Source organism: Pelophylax lessonae (genome assembly GCF_965119305.1).
Source record: "Pelophylax lessonae genome assembly, chromosome: 1".
Lineage (NCBI taxonomy): Eukaryota > Metazoa > Chordata > Amphibia > Anura > Ranidae > Pelophylax > Pelophylax lessonae.
Genome location: NC_138768.1, coordinates 58,990,849 through 59,009,171, shown reverse-complemented (window position 1 = coordinate 59,009,171; position 18,323 = coordinate 58,990,849). Strand labels below are relative to the sequence as shown.

The 18,323-nt window shown below is 45.3% G+C and overlaps 1 protein-coding gene across 1 annotated transcript in view; it reads left to right on the top strand.

The window, feature by feature from the left end:
* The window catches only part of MBD2 (methyl-CpG binding domain protein 2), a 145,159-nt gene that overhangs the window by 97,460 nt on the left and 29,376 nt on the right, over positions 1-18,323 (top strand). The gene's annotated exons all lie outside the window — the stretch shown is intronic.

Sequence of the window (18,323 nt, the reverse complement as noted above, 5' to 3'; positions counted from 1 at the left end):
AACTTCAGATCAACTCCATCCAGTCCACGCTCCGACGCATTTTGCCCCACCCATAGGGCTTAGTCATGGGGACAGGGCAAAACTCATCAGGAGCGTAGCCTGGGCAGAGCTGGGCTGAGGCTGCTTTTACTTAAAGCGTAACTCCACTTATGTTGAGGAAAAAAAACATTCCCTTCTGGGAGATCTCTGTACATTGCAAGGATTTTAACAAACTTTGCAGATTCCTACCTTTTGTTCAGAAGAAATCATTGTTTGTTCCTCTGTGCTGAGTGGGTCTAATGGGAGTGGTTTCATAATTATCTATCAGCTGTGGCAGCTGCAGGGCTCTAATGAGGAAATCTGCTGGGCCTGCATCCCTTTAGATGTGTTCCTATTGGGAGTATCTCACCAAAAATGACATTTTTGTTGCAGGGGATGCCAGAAATCTGACTTGTATCTTAGTGCAGACTTCTGGGAAAATTGGTGAGCCAATCACACAAGCAGAAAATGATGTTTCTGGGGGTGTGGTCAGTATACATTCTGTGTACAGAACACCTCCAGGCGGCCATATTGCATTGCATTTTCAGAAAATTACAACAGCTGCAGATTGGAAAGGAAAGGTCATTTTTAATAACATTAAATTACAATAGGATTTGTGTCACAATTGTATACGCTATATTTTTTTCTTTATTTGATTATGATATTTTTTTTCCCCCACGAAAGTGGAGTTACCCTTTAACCACTTGCCGACCAGTCACGTTGACTGTACTGCGGCAAAGTGGCTCGATTCCGTCCAGCGACTTAGACCTACGTCGCTGGACTCCTCCCCCTGTAGGCGGCGCTCACGCGCCGGAGGAGCGCTCCCGCTGTTTTCAGTCACAGTGGGAGTCGGGCCAGGGGAGGAGCGGCGGCGATGCTCTTCCCCGATTGTTGGGGAATCGAGTTTGGAGATCCGCCCGCTTGTGTAAACAGAGCGGGCGGATCTCCTAAGTGACAGACAGGATCAGATTGCAGTGTTCAGCAAGCTGAACCTGCGATCTGTCCCTGTGTCACTCGGTCACCTCCCCCCACACACGTCAGTAAGCACCAGGCATACATTAACCCCTCCCTCTCCAATAAAATTAACCCCTTCCCTGCCAGTGTCATTTTTACAGTAACAGTGCATATTTATAGCACTGATTACTGTAGAAAAGTCACTGGTAACCCCAAAAGTGTTAAAAATGTCAGTCAAGGGTCCTATCTGTCCGCCGCAATGTCGCAGTCCCGCAAAAAAAATCGCAGATCGCCGCCTTTACTCGTTAAAAAAAAAAAACACCAAAAATGACAGAAATCTTTCCCTTAGTTAGTAAATGCAATAACTTTTGCGCAAACCAATCAAAATACGCTTATTGTGATTTTTTTTTTTTTTTTTTTTACCAAACATAGGTAGCAGAAAACAAATTGGCCAAAAATTGAAAAAAATTTAGATTTTTACATTTTTTTGGGGGGGAATTTCATATAAAAAATGTTAAAAATATTGTCATTTTTTTTCAAAATAAACGCTCTTTTTTTGTTTTATAGCGCAAAAAGTAAAAATCGCACAGGTGATCAAATACCACCAAAAGAAAGCTCTGTTTGTGGGAAAAAAGACGTAAATTTTGTTTGGGTACGGTGTCGCACGACCACGCAATTGTCAGTTAAAGTCGCACAGTGCCGAATCGCAAAAAGTGGCCTGGACGTAAGACCGCAAATTCCTCCGGTGGTAAAGTGATTAAGTGACTGTTTGGCATGTTGGTGTGCGGCATTCGGGACAACTCTTTCTTTTGCTGGGCTCAGTGTATTGAGGCGGTAGAGACTCTTCCCCAGCCAGCAACCCTCAGTGTAAGCCACCGAATGGGGATGAAGGAGCCTGGAGCGGCACCTCCTAGTTTTCTGAAGCCGGTTCAAAGCAAAAAACAAAAACGCATGTTAGTGTAAAAATTATCACGCAATCCATGCTACTGATTATTGCTTCGCCCACAAAGTCTCAAGCAGTTAACCCCCTTAGCGGTATCCCCGAGCGTGACTCGGGGTGAATTTTCTATGCTAGGATCGGTATCCCCGAGTCACGCTCGGGGTAGATGTGCAGAGCGCACAGCGGTCTCTTACCTTCTCCTGGCAATCCAGCGATGATCTCCCATTGCTGTGATCGCCAGCCGAGATCCCCGCCGCTCGTCCGTTGGTCTGATGACTTCCTGGTTCCGTTTCCTGCAGCAGCAATGCTGCATGGGAGCGGAACTGGGAGGGAAATTCAAACATTGCACAAAACACAAACACATAACATTTATATTATATATATATATAATATAACGCATTAATTATAATCGAATCAATAATATAATTGTATTATTTATATATATATGTGTGTGTGTGTGTGTGTGTGTGTGTGTGTGTGTATATATAATATATATATATATGTGTGTGTGTGTGTGTGTGTATATATAATATATATATATATATATGTGTGTGTGTGTGTGTGTGTGTATATATAATATATATATATATATGTGTGTGTGTGTGTGTGTGTGTGTGTGTATATATAATATATATATATATGTGTGTGTGTGTGTGTATATATAATATATATATATATATGTGTGTGTGTGTGTGTGTGTGTATATATATATATATATATATATATATATATATATATATATTATATAATAAAATTATATTATTGATTCGATTATAATTCATGCGTTTGTGTTTCAAGTTTATCACATCTGGGATGTCTACTAGACTCTTGTTTTGGTCAGGTTTAAGTCAGTAATTACTAAGAATTGTAGGCATATAATACATAACGCCAAATTTCCATGCAAAAAATTGTACCGCTTTTGGTACAGAATTCCTGACATAATCATACCGCCAGGGAGGTTAAAGCAAAATTTTATAAAAAACAAACAAATAAAAAGCCAATTCAGTCTCATTCACATGGGTGTATCTAGGCCTACACCGATGTGAGGGCTGTGTTTTTTGATGGCACAGGATGCACAAGTGTTCCATACATCCACATGCAGGTAGTCCCATCCCATTCGGGTCAATTGGGACAAAGCAGCTGCATGGACACAGCCTCTGTGCCCAATTTGATAGCCATGTAGGAGGAGTGTACGGGTCCCCAGATGCATTTTCCAAGAGTGGTGATTCCATACTTTTTGGCAGGGGTTGTTAAGCTCATGCTTCCTGCAGAGTGGTGGTTCTGGCTCTTGGGGGGGGGGGGGGGGGGGTTGGACTTCTGCAGAGATTCCACTGCTTCCAAACAGAGACCAAGGGTCATTCTCTGCAGCACATTGGCAGGAGGCCAGGATTTTTATTCTTGGAATGGGCTACTTTAGGGCTCTTGCACATGGGCGGCTGAAGCCTGCTAAGTGTAATTGTCTGTGTTTTATCTTCTGTCCAGGCAACCTAGGTGCAGCGTATGCAGCCTGTCCTTGACATGAATGACTGCGGACTGCTGTACTGATGTATGCGGCGGTGCCATAGTAAACACACGAACAGCGCATAGGCACATGCAAAAAAATGTAAAATATGTCAGCAATTGTGCTGAATGGGCTTAGCTGCTTATACTCTAGTTTAGAGCAATGATGGAGAACCTTGGCCCCCCAGATGTTTTGGAACTACATGTCATGATGCTTATGCACTCTGCAGTGTGGTTGAGCATCATGGGAAATGTAGTTCCAAAACATCTGGGGTGCCAAGGTTCTCCATCACTGCTCTAGAGCCTCTAGGATCCAGTCACAGTCCCACCTATGCAGTTTACTTTTGAGCATTTCTGCAGTGCTTTTTATTTTGCTTTTTGTGGTTTTTCTTACTGCAATTTTGTCGCATTTTGTTTTTGCTTTTTAATGCTTTTTTTGCAAATTTGTTGTGGAGTAGATTAAGTGCCGGTTCACACTAGTACGACTTGTCAGACGACTTGTCAGCCTGACAAGTCGTGGACCGTCGCGGTCCATTGTGTAGTACAGAAACGGTTCTAATAGGAGTGACACAAGTCGCTCCGACTTAAAAAAAGGGTCCTGTACTACTTCGGGGCGACCTGGAGCGACTTGCATAGTCCGTGCAAGTCGTGCCGAAGTCGCGGTGCACGCGACTTCACAGGTCGCCCCCGAAGTCGTGCCGCTGCAGTGTGAACCGGCACTAAAATTGCAAAACTCAAATTGCGACAAAATCACGGTAAAAACACACGACATGCTTTTCTGCAGCATCTCAAACCAAAAACACAATGTTTTGCGTTTTTAAAAAGTCCCTGACCCTTTCCAAAAATGCAGTGGCACAAAAATGCATTATAGTGAACATGTTCCATAGGAACTCATATTAAATTGCCTGTTTTTCTGCAAAAACACATTGGTGTGAATGGAGCCTTAGAAAGAAGAACTGTAAGGCTTTTACACATTTTATTTTGATGCACATGGAATGTGTTATCTGATTTAGCCCCGGTTCACACTACCATGACTTGTCATGTGACTCTGAACTCTCAAGTCACATGACAAGTTGCGCCCCATTAACTGCAATGGAACCGTTCTAATCAGTGCAACTCAAGTCGCTCTGACTTAGAAAAAGGTTCCTGCACTACTTTTGGTGCAACATCAATACGACTTCTGGTAAAGAATTCGTATGCAAGCCGTGATGAAGTCACGCAGGGATGTCGGATTCAAAGTCGTAAAAAACTTGCGGCCGTATGAAACCCCCAGGCTTAAACTGAGGTTTCCATTTGGTTTTAAAAAAATTTAAATAAAGAAAAAATCTGGATCTTTTGCAGCAGTACTCCGCTTCAATAGAGATCTGTGCCCAGCCGTACTTCAAGATAGAACCTATGGCCGGTGTAACTTTAAAAAACCCTACCCCGTGAAAATTCCCTACCCTTGTCACTTCCTGAGGGTACGTCATTCAACAGCTGAGCAGCTTCCCACTGCGCATGCTCACAGCTGCGGCTGGTAGGGAATTTTCATGGGGTAGTGTTTTTTTAACTTTACACCGCGTCATTTATCAGCTGTTGCAACGCGTCCCACTGAGCATGCCCAGCCGCTAAATGAAATCATCTCGGAGACTTCTTCCCTCATGAGCTGGTGCGGCGTCCCAAATGAGTGACGTTTTACGTTATAAAACCCTGTAGCCGTGATTTGTATTTTCATAGACCCGCTGCCGATTTAATTTTCCTGGAGCAGAGATGAGGGAAGTCTGACGGGTTGGAGCCGAGATGATTTCCCGCGGCAACAGCTGATGAATGACGCGTTGTTCCGTGAAAAAAAACTACCCCGTGAAAATTCCCTACCCTCCGCAGCTGTGAGCAGGCGCACTGGGAAGCGGCTCAGCTGATGTATGACGTACCCTCCTTGGAAGTGACGAGGGTAGGGAATTTTCACGGGTAGGGTTTTTTCACGGAACACCGGAATACACGTTTAGAATATCGCCCGATCATTCGACCACGGACTTATGAAAAAGTGTTCGTTGGTCGAAAACGTTGCCAACATACACGGTGGAATATTGCCCGAACGTTGACTGCTGACCATCGAAACAGTGGTCATGCGTGGTGATGTTCTACAGATTTCAAATGAACGAACTTAACACCAACGTATAGAATATCGTTCATTCGCAAACGAGACGACAGAATTTTTCGTTTTTTTCAAACGGTATTTTTCGTTCACAATATCGATATATCGGTCATTGATGGCTGGGCATTAATGAGTAGAATATCGGCCGATCGTTCGCTGAACGCAATTTTTCGGCCGATTTTCTTATCGTGTATTTCGGCCATTAGTCTTACAGGTTGAATGATGGCCAGCATCATTCAACCCACCTTATCTCCGCCCACGCTGTAACGGCCTGTCCCAGTCTGTGATTACACCGTGAAGGAGAAGCATCTCAAAGCCACCCTGCTGTCTCCTATCAGCATGCTCCTTGTCAGCACGTGAACTGATTGGTTACTTATACTACTGCTTCCTCGTACTTTGAGCTTTACTGTACTGGGACTTTAACCACTTAAGCCCCGGAAGATTTTACCCCCTTCCTGACCAGGGCCTATTTTGCGATTCGGCACTGCGTGACTTTAACGGACAATTGCACGGTCGTGCGACGCTGTACCTAAACGAATTTGACGTCCTTTTTTTTCCCACAAACAGAGCTTTCTTTTGGTGGTATTTGATCACCTGTGTGATTTTTTGATCATGCGCTATAAGCATAAAAAGAGCGTCAATTTTGCAAAAACAACAATATTTTTCACATTTTTTTTTATATGAAATTTCCCAAAAACAAAATGTAAAAATCAAAATTTTTTAACATTTTCGGCCAATTTGTTTTATGCTACATATGTTTGGTAAAAAAAATCGCAAAAAGCGTATTTTGATTGGTTTGCGCAAAAGTTATCGCGTTTACTAACAAAGGGAAAGATTTTTGTCATTTTTGGTGTTTTTTTTTTTTTTTTAACGAGTAATGGCGGCGATCTGCGTTTTTTTTTTTTTTTTTTTTTCGCGGGACTGCGACATTGCAGTGGACAGATCGGACCCTTGACTGACATTTTTGACACTTTTGGGGTAACCAGTGACATTACTGTAGTAATCAGTGCTATAAATATGCACTGTTAAAATTACACTGGCAGTGAAGGGGTTAACTTTTTTTTTGAGAGGGAGGGGTTATGTGTGTCCCTAGGGGCGTGATTCTAACTGTGATTGGCTGTGGCTTGAGGTGTATGAACAGTGATCAACGGTCCTACATAGTAGAACCTTTTGATCACTATTCCTACACAGGGGAGAATGACAGGCGGCTTGTTTACATCAGCCGCCTGCCTTTCTCCCTCACCACCCGACGATCGCGAGTGACCTTGGGTCCGCCGGTCATAAGCGGCGGGGGGTCCGTGACCGCGCGGGAGCGTGCCTCCGGCGGCGCGCGCTCGCTCCCAAGACCCTCACAGGCTAGCGACTTAGCCCTACGTCGCTCTGCCTGTGAGGGGCTGACCGCCGACGTAAATAGTCGTGCGGCGGTCGGCAAGTGCTTAAGAGGTTGATGCCAGATCAAATTCAGGTTCTTGCACTGCTTGTTTTAAAACATATTTATTGGTATATTATTGATTATAGAGATGCATTTGTTTGTGTCTTTTATATCTGCCTGGAGTTCAACTTTAAAGTATAACTCGAGGCACATTTTTATTTATTTAATTTTTATAGTTTTGAATAGAGTGGAGAGAGATTTGAACCCCCGTCAGTTTTTATTGCTGTCTGTGCCCCCTGTTAGGGAGATTCACCCTCTCTATTTGTCCTGTTTACCATTATCATTGAAAGTAAAAGAAAATCCCAAGTTTTGGGTTGTCCCCAGAAAAGTAATAGATGGGAAATCTTCCAATGGAGACCCTAGTTCTGATGACCTGGGGGTTCCCAAGGAATTCCCTTAATTTTTAGGGATTTCCTCTCACTTCCTGTTTGGCTATGGGACCAGGGAACCCATTTCAGACACCCCGTTCTAGCATGGTGGATGCACTGTCCTCAATACCTGGATGTAATTGTTTGGCACACAGTAGATAGGAGGTAGAGCAGAGACAGAAAAGATTGATCACCAGCCCTCCACTGAACCTGTAAGTTTTAAACTGTCCTGACTAGTCTGGTGGATCGGCAAAGGGCAGGGTAAGATCGATCGCTTTGTTTATCCTGTGATTGGCCATACCAATGATATTGTCCCGGAAATGTGACCTTCACAACCATGCTCAAGGGGTGCTTTTTGAGAAGCGCTTTTTCCATGTTTTTGCCCCACTTCAAGTAGGGATACGGATGTTTCACAGCAGCCCATCTATACCAAAGCTTGATGGTTGGTGTAACGGAACCGCGACCCACACTGTGTTTGTGGGCTTCCATCAGAATACCGCTTCCTTCAGTCTTGAACATAGATATCAGATATTTTAGCCACCCCCCCATACAAAACTAGTCGAGAATAGCTTGTATAAGTTCTGGAACAAACTCACACCAAATATATACCTCACAGGAGGACATCCTCCTCCTGATCAGATTACCCCACCAGGTCAGGTGCCTGATTACATTATGCTATGCAGATGAAATTGTGTACAGAAATATAATTAACCTGAATTAATTATCTAGCCATCTGGACAGAAACAATAGGGGAATAGGAATGCAAACCCTGACAATGTTATCATTAACATGTTAATTAACTCAGCACTGCAACAAGGCTAAAACAAAATACATTACACATTATCCTACGTATAAACACAGAACCCACAGTAGACAATAGGTGAGTAAATCAGCATAATCAACAATGTGTGGAAGATGGGTGGTTAAGCTGATGATATTGGCATCTGCAGTCTGACTGTGTGAAGCAGTCTCTTATTGGCAATAGGCAGCTAGGCCTTTAACATGGATCCAAGGCCTAGAGTAGAGGGTTGCATTGGATGCCGGCTCCCGCGGGACCCGCCGCATATCTTGCGGGTGCGGGCGGTTTTCCCATTGCTGCGGGTGCGGGTGGTCAGGAACTTTTGCGGGAGACCCGTGGGGAACTCTGATGTAAGGACTCACTGTACTTGTGCATGCTTTTCCCGCAGCTACGGTTCCTTCCTTCCCCAGTGCAGCCAATAACCAACTCTGATACAGTGCCAGACCGAACCATTACAGAGGAAAAGGAGGGGGCCAAAGAAGAAAAGTCTTCCCTGACTTTGCTCCACCAGCTCTTGTTACTCTTCTCGGGGTATGGTACATGACTGTCAAGAGAAGTGTAATGAGAGCTGGCGGAGCGAGGTCTGCGAAGACTTTTCTTCTTTGCCCCCCTCCTTTTTCTGTGTAATGGTTTGGTCTGGCACTGTATCAGGCATTGTATGAGGTTATTGGCTGGGGAAGGAAGGAACCATAGCTGTGGGGAGAGCATGTGTGTAATGGTTTGGTCTGGCACTGTATCAGGCAACGTTGTATGATGTGGTTATTGGCTGGGGAAGGAGGAGGAACCATAGCTGTAGGGAGAGCATGATGAGCCTCTAACTCTAAGACCTATTTTCAGCATCATTATACAGCATTATAACATAAGGGCTTTGACTGCAGGTAAGGGCCAGCACTGAGATAAAGTTCGCGGGAGTGGACACAAACATTGTGGGTGCGGGCGGGATTGGACACAAACATTGCGGGTGCGGGCGGGATTGGACACAAACATTGCGGGTGCGGGCGGGATTGGACACAAACATTGCGGGTGTGGGCAGGATTGGACACAAATATTGCGGGTGCGGGTGGGATTGGACACAAACATTGTGGGTGCGGGCGGGATTGGACACAAACATTGTGGGTGCGGGCGGGATTGGACACAAACATTGCGGGTGCGGGCGGGATTGGACACAAACATTGCGGGTACGGGTGGGATTGGACACAAACATTGCGGGTGCAGGCGGGATTGGACACAAACATTGTGGGTACGGGTGGGATTGGACACAAACATTGCGGGTGCAGGCGGGATTGGACACAAACATTGCGGGTACGGGCGGGATTGGACAGAAACATTGCGGGTACGGGCGGGATTGGACACAAACATTGCGGGTGCGGGCGGGATTGGACACAAACATTGTGGGTACGGGCGGGATTGGACACAAACATTGCGGGTGCGGGCGGGATTGGACACAAACATTGCAGGTGCGGGCGGATTGGACACAAACATTGTGGGTACGGGCGGGATTGGACACAAACATTGTGGGTACGGGCGGGATTGGACACAAACATTGCGGGTGCGGGCAGGATTGGACACAAACATTGCGGGTGCGGGCGGGATTGGACACAAACATTGTGGGTGCGGGCGGGATTGGACACAAACATTGCGGGTGCGGGCGGGATTGGACACAAACATTGCGGGTGCGGGCGGGATTGGACACAAACATTGTGGGTGCGGGCGGGATTGGACACAAACATTGTGGGTGCGGGCGGGATTGGACACAAACATTGTGGGTACTGGTGGGATTGGACACAAACATTGCGGGTGCGGGCGGGATTGGACACAAACATTGCGGGTGCGGGCGGATGTGGAACACATCGGGTGCGGGTGGTCCTGGTCATACATTCAGCGGGTGCGGGTTTAAGAAAACAGGCCTGCACAGGGCTCTAGCCTAGAGTCCTAAAGTCTTCATATATTCCTTGAGATATATTGTTGACCATTTTAGTGTCCCATTTGAGTAATCCAAACCATATTCTCAGTGTCCATTAAGTCCATCATTTTCGTGTGCCCCTATTGGACAAAGGGTGACTTAAACATAAGAGGGGCCTAGGAGGCTGAGAGAGGGATTTCCCAACCTCTCCATAGTATGCTTGGTTCCACAGGCCCCCCCAACCAAAGTGACCCCCGTCACAGTTGGCTTATCCAACTCCGATCCCCGTTGTCAGTTTCATCCACCCTTCTAAAGATATCCCAGTTAGGCTGTGTTAGCCACATCCAACATCGTTTATACAGAGTCGTGGTGGTATCCCTTTTGTAAGGGAACCTTTTTCTTCCCCTCTTTTTATACACAAGCGGTGGTCCGCACAGTAGTATGTAGAAAACATTGTTTATTTAGTCCAGACATACTCATTGAGTGACATTGTTTTGAGAGGTGTAAATAGGGGATGATTTGGGGTGCACTGTGTGACAAATATAAGTGACTAACTCTTTTATAAGTGATAAATATAATTCAGTAAAATAAATGTTTCATATCCAAACCATTAAGTCTAGTGCTGCCTAATTAACCGCTTGGTTATCCATTGAGGGATCTGTACCCCCACTTGGATTTGACCACTTCTTATTTTTTGTTGGAACAGTAATGGCCTTCCCCAAACTGTCACCACAAGGCTGGAGAGCACAACGGTCTAAAATCTGCTATAGCATTTACCGTACACTTCAGTGAAAGCACCTAAATGTAGTGTAGATATCTCCTTTCAGGCAAGCCTTGGATCTGCACCGCCACACTACATAAAACTGATTGTTAGTGTATTTAGGTATAAAGATGCAACCACTAATCCCTCTATGCTCCAGAAGCCTACACTCACCGTCCACTTTATTAGGTACACCTTGCTAGTACCGGATTGGACCCCTATTTGCCTTCAGACCTGCCTTCATTCTTAACCACTTAAGCTCCGGAGGATTTGGCTGCTGAAAGACCAGGGGGTATTTTGCGATTCGGCACTGCGTGACTTTAACGGACAATTGCGCGGTCGTGCGACGCTGTACCTAAACAAATTTGACGTCCTTTTTTTTCTCCACAAACAGAGCTTTCTTTTGGTGGTATTTGATCACCTGTGCGATTTTTTTTTTTTTTGATCATGCGCTATAAACAAAAAAAGAGCATCAATTTTGCAAAAATAGCAATATTTTTCACATATTTTTTTATGAAATTCCCCCCCAAAAAAATTTAAAAATCAAAGTTTTTTAACATCTTCAGCCAATTTGTTTTATGCTACATATGTTTGGTAAAAAAAATCACAAAAAGCCTATTTTGATTGGTTTGCGCAAAAGTTATTGCGTTTACTAAGGGAAAGATTTTTGTTGTTTTTTTTTTAACGCGTAATGGCGGCGATCTGCAACTTTTTTTTTTTTTTTTGCGGTACTGTGACATTGGGGCGGACAGATCGGACCCTTGACTGACATTTTTGACACTTTTGGGGTTACCAGTGACATTTCTACAGTAATCAGTGCTATACATATGCACTGTTACTGTAAAATTACACTGGCAGTGAAGAGGTTAACTTTATTTGAGAGGGAGGGGCTGTGTGTGTCCCTAGAGGCGTGCTTATAACTGTGATTGGCTGTGGCTTGAGCTGTAGGAACACTGATCAACGGTCCTACATGGTAGAACCATATGATCACTGTTTCTACACAGGGGAGAATGACAGGCGGCTTGTTTACACTAGCCACCTGCCTTTCTCCCTCTCCCCCGACGATCGCTGAGTGACCGGCGGACATCGGGTCCGCCGGCCTCACAGGCTAGTGACGTACCGGTATGTCACTCTGCCTGTGAGGGGCTGACAGCCGCAGTATATGTACTTGCGGCGGTCGGCAAGTGGTTAATGGCATAGATTCAACAAGGTGTTGGAAAACTTCCTCTGAGATTTTGGTCCATACTAACTTGATGGCATCACATAGTTGCCACAGATTTGTCGGCTGCATATCCATGATGCGAATCTCCCAAAGGTGATCTATTGGATGAGATGTGGTGAGTGTGGAGGCCATTGGAGTACAGTGACCTCATTGTCCTGTTCAGGAAACCAGTGGTGAGATGATTGTAGCTTTGTGACATGGTGAAGATGATGGGTACACTGTAGTCATAAAGGGATGGACATGGTCAGCAACAATACTCAGGTAGGCCGTGGCGTTTAACCACTTTACCACTAGCCACTGTGCTGCTACTGCGGCACAGTGGCTCGTTATCGTCCAGCGACGTAGACCTACGTCGCTGGACTCCTCCCCCTGTAGGCGGCACTTGCGCGCCGCCGGAGGCGCGCTCCCGCTGTTTTCATTCACAGCGGGAGTCGGGCCAGGGGAGGAGCGGCGGCGATCGCCGCTGCTCTGCCCCGATCGTCGGGGAATCCAGTTTGGAGATCCGCCCGCCTGTGTAAACAGAGCGGGCGGATCTCCTAAGTGACAGGCAGGGTCAGATTGCAGGGTTCAGCATAGCTGAACATCCGATCTGTCCCTGTGTCACTCAGTCACCTCCCCCCACACACGTCAGTAAGCACCAGGCATACATTAACCCCTCCCTCTCCAATAAAATTAACCCCTTCCCTGCCAGTGTCATTTTTACAGTAACAGTGCATATTTATAGCACTGATTACTGTAGTAATGTCACTGGTACCCCCAAAAGTGTCAAAAATGTCAGTCAAGGGTCCGATCTGTCCGCCGCAATGTCTCAGTCCTGCAAAAAAAATCGCAGAACTCCGCCATTACTCGTTAAAAAAAAAAAAAAACACCAAAAATGACTGAAATCTTTCCCTTAGTAAACGCAATAAATTTTGCTCAAACCAATCAAAATACGCTTATTGCGATTTTTTTTTTTTTTACCAAACATGGGTAGCAGAAAACAAATTGGCCAAAAATTTAAAAAAAAAAATTGGTTTTTACATCTTTTTTGGGGGGAATTTCATATAAAAAAATGTTAAAAATATTGTTATTTTTTCAAAATAAACGCTCTTTTTTTGTTTATAGCGCAAAAAGTAAAAATCGCACAGGTAATCAAATACCACCAAAAGAAAGCTCTGTTTGTGGGAAAAAAAGGATGTAAATTTCGTTTGGGTACGGTGTCGCATGACTGCACAATTGTCAGTTAAAGTCGCACAGCGCCGAATCGCAAAAAGTGGCCCAGACGTAAGACAGCAAAATGCTCTAGTGGTAAAGCGGTTAAACGATGCTCAGTTGGTACTAAGGGGCCCAAAGTGTGCCAAGAAAATATCCCCCACACCATTACACCACCAGCCTGAACCATTAAATACATGGCAGGATGGATCCATGCTTTATGCCAAATTCTGACCCTACCATCTGAATGTTGCAGCTGAAACCAAGATTTATCAGACCAGGCAACGTTTTTCCAATCTTCTATTGTACAATTTTAGTGATCCTGTGCAAATTGTAGCCTCAGTTTCCTGTTCTTAAAGAGGTTGTAAACTCTTTTTTTTTTTTCTCTTTTTCACCCTGCAAGAGAAACACATAATGAGCTAGTATGCATCGCATACTAGTTCATTATGAAATACTTACCTTAGAACGAGCCCCCGCCGTGCCGCCCGCTTAGCTGTATGACGGGCGACATGTCCAGTCGCCCGTCTTCCGGGATTGCGGCATCCGGCCATCTGATTGGCCGGAGCCGCGGTGACGTCACTCCCGCGCACGCGCGCGGGAGCCGACGGTCACGGCACAGAGTCACGGCACTGGATGCATGTAAGGTAAATATCTCCTAAGCGGTACATGTTTAGGAGATATTTACAGTACCTATAGGTAAGCCTTAATATAGGCTTACCTATAGGTACAAGTGTCAGAGGAGGGTTTACTTCCTCTTTAACAGACAGGAGTGGCACCAGGTGTGGTATTCTGCTGCTGGAGCCCATCTGCTTCAAGGCTCGATGTGTTGTGCGTTCAGAGATGGTATTCTGCATACCTTTCTTGTAACAAGTGGCTGAATTACTGTTTCCTTTCTATCATCTGGAACCAGTCTGCCTACTCTTCTCCTCTGCTTTTTGACATAAGCAAGTCATTTTCCTGCCGCTCACTGGATATTTTCTCTTTTTCGGACCATTCTCTGTAAGCCTGAGAGATGATTGTGTGTGAAAATCCCAGTAGATCAGCAGCTTGTTTAAATACTCTGCCCAGCCCGTCTGACACCAACAGCCATGCCACGTTCAACGTCACCAAAATCCTTTTCTTCCCCATTCTGATGCTCAGTTTGAACTTTAGCAAGTCGTCTTCACCACGTCTAGTTGTCTAAATGCATTTAGTTGCAGCCATGTGATTGGCTGATTAGCAATTTGTGTTATCAAGCAATTGAACCGGTGTACCTAATAATAATAAAGTGGCCGGTGAGTGTATGGTAGGACCTGGTTGGTAAAGTGGAGGTAGGTCATGCTGTCTTCAGCAAAGAGCAACCCAAGATCTTTATATTCATTTTTTGGAGCACCTTTGTATGCTTAAGGTCCTTAACTGGTTAAAAATAAAAACATCTGCATGGAGGAGAAGTCTTTTATGGCAGAGATGTGTTAATGATCCCGTCTGCAGACTGTTACTGCAACTCACTGCAAATGTGGAGTCAGATGAGTTTTCTCTGTAGTCCTAATTATGTGCCTATAAAGGGAGATCATTACTCCGGGACCCCTGGGATCCTCACTGTTGTGTCTCTTCTGTGTTTTTGCTTTGATGCGGATTTCTTTTAACGCCCTAATAACACGCAGGTTATCCTAATATGTGATACTGACTTAACACCAAACTCCAGCCAGATATTTTTTATTATAATGTTAACCACTTAAGCCCCAGGCCTATTTCGGACCCTTTTTGTTTACAAGTTAAAATCAGTATTTTTTCCTAGAAAACTACTTGGAACCCCCAAACATTATATATATATTTTTTTTAGCAAAGACTCTGGAAAATAAAATGTCGGTCATTGCAATATTATTTGTCACGCGGTATTTGCCCAGCGGTCTTTAAAACGCGATTTTTTTTTGAAAAAATTTAGAAAAATCAAATTTCACTGCATTTAAAAAATACTAAACAGTAAAGTTAGCACGTTTTTTTTTTTTTTGTATATTGTGAAAAATGATGTCACGCCGAGTAAATAGATACCCAACATGTTACGGTTTAAAATTGCGCCCCCCCGTGGGATGGCGACAAACTACGGTCAATAGAGATCTCCATAGGCAACGCTTTAAATTTTTTTTAACGGTTACCAGTTTAGAGTTAGAGAGTAAGGCTTCTTTCACACGGTCCGCCTCCGCAGGCGGATGACAGCTCCGTCTCCGCTTGCAGAGCGGAGAGGGAGGTGTCTCAGCACCCGCTGCCCTCTATGGGGGATAGGATGAGAGCGGACCGCTTGTCCGCTCTCATCAGATCCGCTCCGCTCCGATTACTGAACGGATGGAAAAATAGGGTTTCCATCCGTCCAGATTTCAGCACAGGATCGGATGCGGATGGCAGCGGGTGTCAGCGGAGGTGACCTCCGCTGACACCCGCTGCCCCATAGAGCTGCATGGAGGATCCGATCAGATCCGCCTAAAAAACTGATAGGCGGATCTGATCGGACCGTCCGTGTGAAAGAGCCCTAGCTCTTTTATTTTTAATTATTGCTCACGCTCTGGAGATCGCGGCGATACCTCACATGTGTGGTTTGAACAGCGATTTTGTTTGCGGCTCGACTTCCGTATACGTTTTTTTTCGTGCGCGAGCGAACGGTGACGGAGGCGGCTAAAATGTATTTTTTTTTTTCCTATTTATTTATTTTTAAACTTTATTACAGGTTTAAAAAAAAATAAATAAAAATCTGATCACTTTTATTGCTGTCACAAGCAATGTAAACATCCCTTGTGACACCAATATGTAGTGACAGGTACACTTTATGGAGGGATCGAGGGTCTAAAAGACCCTAGACCCCTCCACTACACTTCCCTGTATGCAAAACGCCGAAAACGGCATTTTTGCATACAGCCTTTTTTTAAATCTGCCGCCTTTTGCAGCACAGTAACCCGGAAGTGACGTCATGGACACCGCCTCCGGGTTACGTCATCAGAGACTCAATCAAAGCCGTTTCTGGCTTTGATCGGGACTCCATCCAGCCGGCGGACGCGTCGGCTGGGTGCTCGGGTCTCCCGGTGGGACAGGAGGCCCGTTCAAAGTCACAGAAGGCGACAGGAGGGGGGGCATCCCCTCCCGCTCACCCGGGTAACGATCGAGCGGCTCACGAGCCGCATCGGTTGTTACTGACGGAAAGCCGACCGTCGGCTGTAAACCACGGTACTGGGATGGTGCCTCTAGCTAGAGGCATCATCCCGGTATACCCCCACAAATCTACCGACGTAGATCTACGTCACTTTGCGGTAAGTGGTTAAAGTGTTACTAAACCCAGGAGCCTGCATTCACTATATCTGGTCTCCCACAGAACACAAGACATGGAAATGCAATTATTTTAGTAAATATAAACTGCTAAATACCTTTTCTCATCAGCAGGATATAACAGCCTTGTGACTTCAATCGGCGTCTGGTTAAAGCTTGTAGATGTAATTCTCCTCTGACTGTCCTATGAGGCTGCATGACCCCTGACCATTTGTCTGGACAGTGCAGATTGGCCCTGTGCTGATCACATGCACTCTCCCAAAAAAAACCCAAAACAAACCACTCCAGCAATACACACCAAACCGAGCATGTGCAGAGTGCCTCCAAGGCCCTGTTCTATGAGCAGATGTATTGGGGACTGTGGGAAAACGGGAGGATCAGAGAAGACAGGATCAAACAGCCTTTTTACACAGTGCAGAGGATTAAAGTGGTTGTAAAATCATAAGGTTTTTTTTTTTTTATATCTGAATCATTGTTTAAAAAAAATCTGTGTGCAGCAGCTCCCTTCAGTTCCCCCTACTACTTACCTGAGCCCATCTCTATCCGGGGATGTTGCACAACTGCCTTAGCCGTCCAGGACTCTCCCTCCTGATACAGCAGCGGCGCCATTGTCACTTGCTGCTGTCAGTCAATCCGGAGATAGAGGGGGGTGGGGCCGAACGGCAGCTCCGTGTCTGAATGGACACTAAGCTGTGGCTCGGGTGCCCCCACAGCAAGTTGCTTGCTGTGGGGTCACTCGACAGGAGGGAGGGGCCCGAGAAGAGGAGGATCTGGGCTGCTCTGTGCAAAACCAACTACACAGAGTGGGTAAGTATAACCATTTTTATTATTAAAGAAAAAAAAAAAAGACTTAAGTATCACTTTAACCCCTTAGGTTCCACAGTGAGTATAACCAGCATGCTTTGCTGTATATAAAGACTGATTTTACGGTTGTGGGTTTAGTAACACTTTATAATTTCTCTTACGTCCTCCGACAGTCGCAGCCCCTCATACAGCCTTCATGAGTGGGTAATGGCGCCCTCTGCAGGAGCAAGGGCGCCATTACCCACTCATGAAGGCTGTATGAGGGGCTGCAACTGTCGGAGGACTCGGAGAAAAGAGTTTTATGGTAAGTTCTTACAAAAACTCAATTTTTTTATATAAATGCAAGCAGCATAGGTCCTCAATATCACGTAGTATCAGCCTCTAGCAATCCCCTGTACAGCAGTCCGCACAAGTAGCCAATCGGTTGTGCTGCAGCACAAGGAGCATGTTGATAGGAGAAGAGAGCAATGTGACAGAGAGATGAGCTCATCCGTCAGCTTCTTCTCCTTTTACTGTCAAGTTCTAAGGGGAGGGACAAGACCTGCATAGTTGTACATGAGTGCAGCAGAAAAAAAATCAGGTCTCCTGGCCTTTCAGATGGGGCTGGAGGAGCCACAGCACAAATGGAGGCATCCGACACATCTGCAAGTGCTGGATAGAAGGGGTACTATTAGATTTGCAAAGTGGGAGGTTTTACTTGCTTTAAGTATTTATTTTATTCTTTTTACAAAGTGCCGCTGCCTGGATTCCTTTTATCCTGGCATAGGGTCACTTTAATATTTAAAGTGGGACTCAATTTTTTTTTTTTTTTTTTGGGGGACAAGTAAGATTGTTGTTACACCACAAGAAATCTGCACAGAGGGTACTTTATTCTAAAGTGCCATGGGACCAGCGAGAGGGACCACAGCACACAAGGGACCGGGCATTTGTCACAGCCGGAAATGTTGGCTAGGAGCTGTGCTCTTCAGTTAGGTAGATGGGGAAGGTTTTGTGTGCTGGCAGGA